Source organism: Haliotis cracherodii, unplaced genomic scaffold (assembly GCF_022045235.1).
Source record: "Haliotis cracherodii isolate W230 unplaced genomic scaffold, xgHalCrac1.p SCAF_1, whole genome shotgun sequence".
NCBI classification, from domain to species: domain Eukaryota; kingdom Metazoa; phylum Mollusca; class Gastropoda; order Lepetellida; family Haliotidae; genus Haliotis; species Haliotis cracherodii.
Genome location: NW_027266264.1, coordinates 41492413 through 41500987, shown reverse-complemented (window position 1 = coordinate 41500987; position 8575 = coordinate 41492413). Strand labels below are relative to the sequence as shown.

Here is an 8575-nt window from a genome sequence, read left to right as displayed (position 1 = left end):
ATAATGACTTTCCTACACATTCTCGTCTTTCAAAGAAATATTATCTTAGAAACTTCAGCCACTTGGCCTTCAACAGCAAGGACCAGACGACCATTTTGATCAAGTTGTGAAGGGAGGATAACTCTTACTGTTGCTTTGTCTTGCAAATATTAATGTCAATGATGACAGAGCTTGAGATAACAAGTTCAGTTCTCAATAAGTAATGGGTTTATTAAATATATGTTATCTGTCTTAAGTTGGTAATTTTGAAACCTTTCTAAATATTTCAATCATATTAAATAATATCATTTAGATTCCATATGGTCTCCCCAGAAATATGAGGACATTTTGCTGGCAAAATGGTTATGAAAGCTTCAATGTATATATGTCAATAAGCTACCAGGAATGGTTCAATGAGTTTCCCAGTTATTTTAATGCTGACCAGGAAGGAGATTTTGTCATACCGGGTATTACATATGGTATTTTTCCCTTTAAAACAATGAGAAAAAGAATAGGGTGGTGGGTGAATCAAAGGAACATTAAAGAAATCTTTTTCAACAAGAGAAATCTTTTTCAACAATTTCTACTCCAATATTTCTATATGTCATTAGTTTCTTTTATTTTTTAAGTTAGACTTCTAAGATGAAGCACAAACTCTCTCACATCCTGCATCTGCTATGCCTGGAAGCAGTTACATGCACCTCCACCATTAATATAAAAATTAGTTGCATTTATCATCATGTACACAATAATCAAATGGAGTGATTTTGAATAATTGTTACCACTAAAATCTAACATGATAATGATAGTAATATTTACAAAAAATGACTAAGGGACTTGAGAATACAAACAAAAATACATGCATCAGTTGCCAGAGGGCTGTGAGGTGTTGGGGCTTAAATATCCCTTGAATAGTACAAATTTAACTGTACCCCTTTCTACTCTGACATGTTGAGTATTCATTGTTTGATGTTTAATGACACACTTAGTTATATTCAAAATAATAATATTATTATATTGATGTACATATTCACATATATTTTGTGAACATCATGGCCTATTGTACAATGTCATGAGTATTTATTCCTAGACATTTCCTAGTGTCATAACATCTTTAAAATACATAAATTAGAGAATAATTTTATTTTCATATGGCCTTTGCTATTTTGTAGGAAACACTGTGTTCAGAAGTGGCCAAGATAGCTATTTAACAGAAAATTTACTCTGTTATTAAACATGTCACCACCTCACAAAGGTTATGATATGATAGACAATTAAATAATACATTTGGGAGTAAAATAATGGTTAGAATTTAAACATGGCAATGGGCAGTGATTACAGATAATAAGCAACACGACCATTTTAATAGGAATTGCATTTTTTCATGAGCGATCTGCATAAAAAGAAGAAATTGTATTCCGCTTTAGTTCCGCAATACCACTTTTAAACACTGCTACATTTAGTTGCAAATGTCGGACATCGAGTTAGTAGCATTGCCATTGGCGCACTTTGCAGAACGGAGTAAAAATACAAAACACAAGAAGTGCAAATGATTTTATTAAATGTTTGTCAATCAAGCACATAGTTGCATGCCAGAGATATAATTCTCCAAGGTGTTTATCCCAGTTCTGGTCGCTACATATACGTCTTTGCTTAAAGCATGTCAAGATTGAACCTTTCATGATTTTGGAACAGTCAAAATTGTTTTATAATAACAAGACTACTGAAGTTGTTCAGCTTCAAAGTAACTTTCTCCACGGACCTATATAACCTGGATAGGAAACGCAACAGATGGCCTCAGGTCATCTACGCCGCACATTGACATTTGTGGTGTTTATTTAGTGATGAGGGGCGGTCGGGTAGCCTAGTGGTTCAAGCGTTCGCTCGTCACGCCGAAGACCCGGGTTTGATTCCCGACATGGGTACATTGTGTGAAGCCCATTTCTGGTGTCCCCTGCCGTGATATTGCTGGATTATTGCTGAAAGCGGCGTAAACCCATACTCACTCACTCACTCACTATTTAGTGATGCCTGTGAAGATCCAGGCTAGAAATTAGAATTGATCTTCAGCAACCCATGCTTGTTGTTAGTGGCGACTGCAGACCAGCTGGTCAGACTCGGGACACTTCATTAATGCATGTCATAAAATTGATGCTCATGATGTCTATCACTGGATTGTCTAATGCTGACTTGATTATTTTTTTACTACCGTCATTTAACCAAAATATTGATGAGCACGGCTTTAAACAACAAACAAACAAATCTTGTGTTTTGAGACTAACAAAATAAAAAGTCAAAATAAGATCATTTGTATGTATTTTCTTCAAGATTATTTCTTGCAGTTTGAAAAAAGCACCCACAAAATAATGAGATAAAATGTACAGCTAATTAATCACTAAAATATGTACAGTTATGATATTCACAGATATTAGAACAATTTTTAAATTACATGTACGAACAAATCAACTGGCACAAAATCCAAACATATTAAACAGTTAATGTTCCCTCAGGCGTTTTCTAAGGGAATTCGACTTTTTCCCTTTTTTCGCATGTTTAGGTGTGCTGGCATTTCTTTTTTGTGTTTGCCTGCGAATGTGCTTGACAACAGGTCTTCCTCGCAGTTTCAGTAACAAGTCCACACTACTTTCCAAAACAAAGAGCTTTTCTACTTCACTACTTGTGACGAGCTTGTCCCAATAAAACAGGACTGTTGTGTCTCTAAGAATGCTGTCCGTGTTTAATTGATAAAAATCTGATGCACATGGGACATATGTGTTTTGACAGCTATCGATCGCCACACATGCTCGTAAGCCGGATGTTTTGGTAACCAGTCAAGTTAAGCCCTACTACGCATGCGCCATAAGCTGTCCACATGTGGTTGGCATCGCGCCTGCGGGATACCGATAACATAGGGCTCTGATTTCAATTCGCGGATGCGCGGCAGAGATAGTTTCAAGAAATCTGTATCGTTTCCTATCCAGGTTATACAAGTCCGTGCTTTCTCTAACTTTCCTTCAAAACAATTCAAAGTTCAAACACCAGAAAATAATTAATGTACTCCACCAGTGATACAACTTCAAAGAATTTTGATGCAATGGTCGAAGAAATTGTATCTGAAATTATTGTTTTATCAAGAATAATATATTCCAATATCGTGTTACCTTAGTTGCAGCTTTTGCTATATATATATATTAAAAATGATAAGAACCACAAGTGTTGCATTTTGGTACTGGTGATTGCTGTTGCAGGATATTTTTTACCTATGGAACAATTTGACCAGTCACCCTAGGGACTTCCCGTGCTACATGCATTTCGATCGCGAAAACGTTATGTGACATATATTAGCCGAATTACCACAAATATGACTTTTAACGAATGTTATGTGTGGGATAACACTCTCTCAGTAAAGTACAGATTCTCGTACTTTTTTGGGTTAAGTCCCGTCCGGGATTCGAACCCGCACTTGCCAGAGTGAGGCACCTAATCGCCAGCACTCAGAGTCAGCGATCTAACCCCCTCAGCCACCGAGGCTTCCACAAAAGTGAGAGTCCGACAACTGGTAGTGTAGATCACGTACCTTGAGTAACCCTCTGACAAGTGTAAATTGGCACGGCTCCCATGGCCGAAAGCTATGAATACACAATGCCATTTAGAAAGTTCTCGCTGGACAAGATTGACGTCAGCTTTGCCAAAAGGCGAGTAACTCTAATCCTGCTTCATTCTTAATTTTAAGAAGAAGAGTAAAATAGATTACACTTGAATAGTTCCTCAAATAATCTCCCAAATATTGATCGTTTATTATTGAAATATATAATTATGACAAATAAGTGAATAGTATTGTGCTTTCAGACCGCAAATCCCTGGATCAGGGACTGTCTCAGTGTATAACTATGCAGATTGATCCGCCGATCAAATTGGCAGGTGCCCTTGACATCCTAGTTTAAGATTGACATCTACAACGTTGTTAAGATGCTTTCATGAAACGGTCGTAAGGAGATCACAAAGAGGGTCGTAAACCATGTCGTAGCGGTTAAGAGGTTGCAACACTAAGAGGCTTTCATGAAATCGCACCAAGAGTCCTACCATTGATCGGAGTGAGTGTGTGAGTATGGTTTTACACCGCTTTTAGCAATATTCCAGCTATATCATGGCTTCACACATTGTGCTCATGTCATTAATCGAAACCGAGTCTTCGGCATGACGAGCGAACACTAGGCTACCCGACCTCCCCTAGCTGTCAATCACTGTCACTGGGTGCATGGTAACGCTGTAACAACTCCCATGGCTTTGCTGTTTTGTTTTTAATATAAATTCTGTCAGCATATCTATATATGTGTAGTGTTATCATCATTTATCCACTTATACTTTTGTTATATGTATATAAATTATGTATTCACATTAATGCACATTAAATAGTGGGTAAGTATTCTGCAGGTCTTTCCATTAATGCAGGGGTGTTTGCAGGTACGTTTTCACTGTGCATGATTGTTTATACAAGGTTTTAGGATGACACTTTTGCACTCAGTCATTCGCATGACTGACAGCGGTCAACTGTCACCTAAGCCTGGGGTTATATTTATGTATATTAGGTTTTTCAATTATTTTTACAAGGTGTTAGGTTGACACTTCTGCGCTCACTCACTCTTGATAAGACTGACTGACAGCGGTCAACTGTCACCTAGACCTGGTGTGTTTATTGCATTTGTTTATTATTTATATTCATTTGGTAAATGTGGTAGCTTTTGCAATTGTTGAGAATATTTATTTATTTGTCATTTTTATGGTCATGTTTATGCCATGCATGAAATGTGATTGTGTTATATTAGCATAGGTCAAACGTTAGATGGTGCAAGTATTTCACCCTAGTATGGCCGGGTTTCATTTCAGTTTGAGACACCCGCTGACCGTACAGATTATTTTGGGGTATGCCATCTGCTTTGTTCACTGCTGGTACAATTCAGTTATCTTGCCTGCAGTGTTGTGTTTTCATCTGTAAGTCTGGTAGTGTTAGGTAAGGGTAGCTAATGCTTAGCAGCTGAGTAGTCGGTCCTCTGGGGGACGATATCGTTCACTTGGTTCTGGTTTGTGAAGCCTGTAAGTCCAGTTGCTGACAATATGCGTCCACTTTTATGCACTGTCCTTCATACGAACGGCATCATTCTACTGGTCAGCAGTCAGTATATTCGGCAACGTGGAGCATTCTTCACGATCAACTGGCGCTCTATCCTTCTTCAGACGATGGGCTTCGCAGTTGGCTGCCAGTGCCTCACCCTATTAGCAACATGTAGCACAATGTTGTTTGGGTTGGTATCAGTTCTCTACTGGTGGGGGGTAGGGTTGATGGTATATCTTGGGTTTTCTCTGCCGCCATTGTCTATAGCCCAGGTGTAATCCGCCATGTAGGTTGCAACTTCCATTCATCTATCCTTTGACATGTACCTGATTTGTCATATCCATAATATTGACATGTCTTTACTTAGGTTAGTTTAATGTTATGCAGCTACCATGTAGGTACCGAAAGGTCAGCTTCGTCTTACCTTAGGTTGTAGTACAAGAGCAAGAATACTTTAGGGAAGGCCCGGACACTTTTGTTCCTTTCCCAATTGTATTCGTTCCAAACATGGGGTTTTTATAACTTGTACTTTCTAATTAATTATTTAAGACGGGTTTTTGGATTATTTCAGATAATCCAATCATGCCGCCAGTTTATATCAATCTGTGCTCTGAGGAAGAACTCAGGCTTATTCCGGGAATAGGGATGAAACTGGCCCAGAAGATTCTTCAGCTCAGAGAAACCTTAGGTGTACTGACGGAGGAGTATTTTCGTAATCTCCCCTCTATCAGAAACCCTGAACAGGCTCTAAGCACCATCTCCTTTGCCACTGGTACTCAAACTGCAGGCTCTTGGTCTCCAGGGATGGTGGGGCAACCTGCTTCTAGGCAAGCTGCACCATCCAAAACCAAAACATCTAAATCAGCATTTGGAGAATTTACTCCAGCTACGGAAAGTACCTTGAATAGGTTGTCGCAAGCTAAAATGTTCCATCAAGCAGTTCCTAGCCCTGATATGGATGCTATCAACTCAAACCTAAAACAACTGGAACAAGCGGAGATCAACTTGCAGGCCAGGCATAGAGGACTTATTCCACCGAGTCAGAGTGCTCTCTATGACCGGTGGCAGGCGGCCTCTCACGATCTAAGCAGGGAGATGGAGGTTTTCTCTGAGGTTCTTGCCAACCTGGAAGCCAGTAGCCCTAAGGATCCTGGATCCAGCCATCTTGCTAAGGCACCCATGCCTATCCCTCATTCTGAGGTACAGGGTACGGAAGTGTTACGGCAGAGTTCTAGGACAACCCAATACTGAGGAGATTGACCCTCGGGTCCTCCAAGGTGCTGAGGGGAATGTCCACCAGAGACAAGCTCTAACCCCATGGCATAGGGAACGGAGGAGGACAGGCCAAACTAAATCTATGGCCCCTCAACCAATCCTAATTAACTCGGCCCAGGGGAATGATACACGTGAAACCCCATACACCCAACGGGCCACTCCATCCAGGTCTCGTTATCCCAGGCCTGCTCAAGATGACAGTCCGGGAGAGAAGGCAATGCATTTCAGGGGATACCTAGACTCAGAGGAGGAGGATCCACTTCTGCTCAAGCAGAATGGGGGTGTCCCCATTTGGCCTCCAACCTCAAGCACCCTTGTTGGGCCTAGAGAGGACATAAGGCAGAACCATGGGACAGAACATGGTTTGTCCACATATGCCGAGGGGGACCCTAGGGTTAATCATGCCCAAAGGGATTACCCAGAATATGTGGATACGTATGGCCATTCATTTGGTAGCTGTCAATGTTCCCGTCCTCGTTGGTCCCCGATGTATGAAGAACAAGACCCTAAGGATTATTATTCTGTACGGGATCCTAACCAATGCCGGGTGGATGCTACACATCCTGGGGCCCGCATACAAGCCAAGTGCGGGGAACTCCAGCCACTATGGGATCAATCAGGATTTTATAAAGAAGATCTGGCACATGCCCACAGAGATAGGCAAAGGATGTGTAAAGATAGGACAGAAAGAATCAGGAGGGCTCCTCACCATCAACCAGCCGCCTGGAGAGAGCCATTAGGTAACTCTTCGGATAGCGACTCAGATGAGGTACGTCCACAGCTGATTCAGAGGAGACGTAAAGCAGTTGTTGAAAAACCAACAGCTCCACTACCACGGATGTTATCATATGATGGTCCTCCTTCTATATGAAATTTCAACGCTTCGCCCGATCTCAGGCCTGGAATGAGGAGGAGAAACTTGACAAGCAGTGTTACTGCCTTGCAGGGAAAGCAGCCGACTTCTTCGCCTTATTGCTAGAGAGAGATGAATTCATCTCCTTCCAAGGAATGGTAAAGAAACTCGAAAGGCGGTTTGGGAAACGGTGTCCAGCTGAGACTGCCCAACTGCAGTTTCCGAATCTTCGTCAGGGCTCAGACAAGTCATTGGAAGAATGGGCGGAGCGTGTACTCCAAGTAGCGATGGCTGCCTTTACAGATCTACCAGAGGACTTTGTGAAACAACAAGTGGTACGGAGATTCTGCCAAGGATGCGCAAACAAAGAAGCTGCCCACTATGTTTCCAACCTGGGACTTAGAACACTGGAAGCAGCTATGGACGCAGTCCAAAAGTACTTCCAGAATACCCAGGCAGTCTATGGTAGACCAGTCATTCGACGTGATGTGAGGCAATCGCACTTGGCCAATGAGTCTGAGGAAGAATACATGGTTGCCCAAATGACACCTCGGGCAAATTATACCCCTTCACAGGATAAGCGGCAAACTCCATCACAGCCTGTAAGGTCAAATGTGGTGGAACGTTTGACCCGCCTGGAAGCTCGGGTTGAGGAGATGTCAGAAGATGTCAAAAATCTGATGGCTATCGTGAGTCAACGATTTAGAAGCCCCTCATCATCACCAACTACGGGGAGTGCTTCAAGTGTGGGAAAACAGGTCATTTCCGAAGGGATTGTCCAAACAATTACAATGAAGGTGGATGTGGAGTGAAGAAAGTCACGTTCAGTGCACATGAAAAGCAGGGGAGGGAAAGTAAAACCAGACAAGACCCTAAGGAGGCTTTAAACACTTCCGTATCGAGCACAGAGGCCTAACCTCGATCCAAACTGAAGAAGGCCACCCCCCTAAACTTCCTTTGTCACCACCCCCTCCATTGTCGCCACCCAATGGACATCATTCATCTCTGACAGCCCACACTCAGCCTACAGTTCTCGGGTCAACCAGTACTTCAGATGATAATAGAATAGTGATAGTGAACAAAGTGAACAAAGTGAGTTAGACATCAAACTTAAAATAGATGATAGTTTATTTCTTGAAACCCTCCTAATGAAAGTTAGAGGGAAAACAATTTCATTTTCTTCATTCATTAAAAGAACCAAAATCAATCAAATATAAGAATTAGAAAGTAAGATAAGTGATTTAGAAGATGACATAAGGCGAAATTTTCAACAAATAGACGAAAGACACCTATCCGAATTATCAAAATGCAAATTAGAAATGGAACATATAAAAGAAGAGGAAATAAGAGGAATA

The 8575-nt window shown here is 41.2% G+C and overlaps 1 pseudogene; it reads left to right on the top strand.

Moving 5' to 3' along the window:
• Positions 1 to 6016: 6016 nt before the first annotated feature.
• On the top strand, positions 6017 to 8136 carry LOC139468499 (uncharacterized; annotated as a pseudogene).
• Positions 8137 to 8575: the final 439 nt, after the last annotated feature.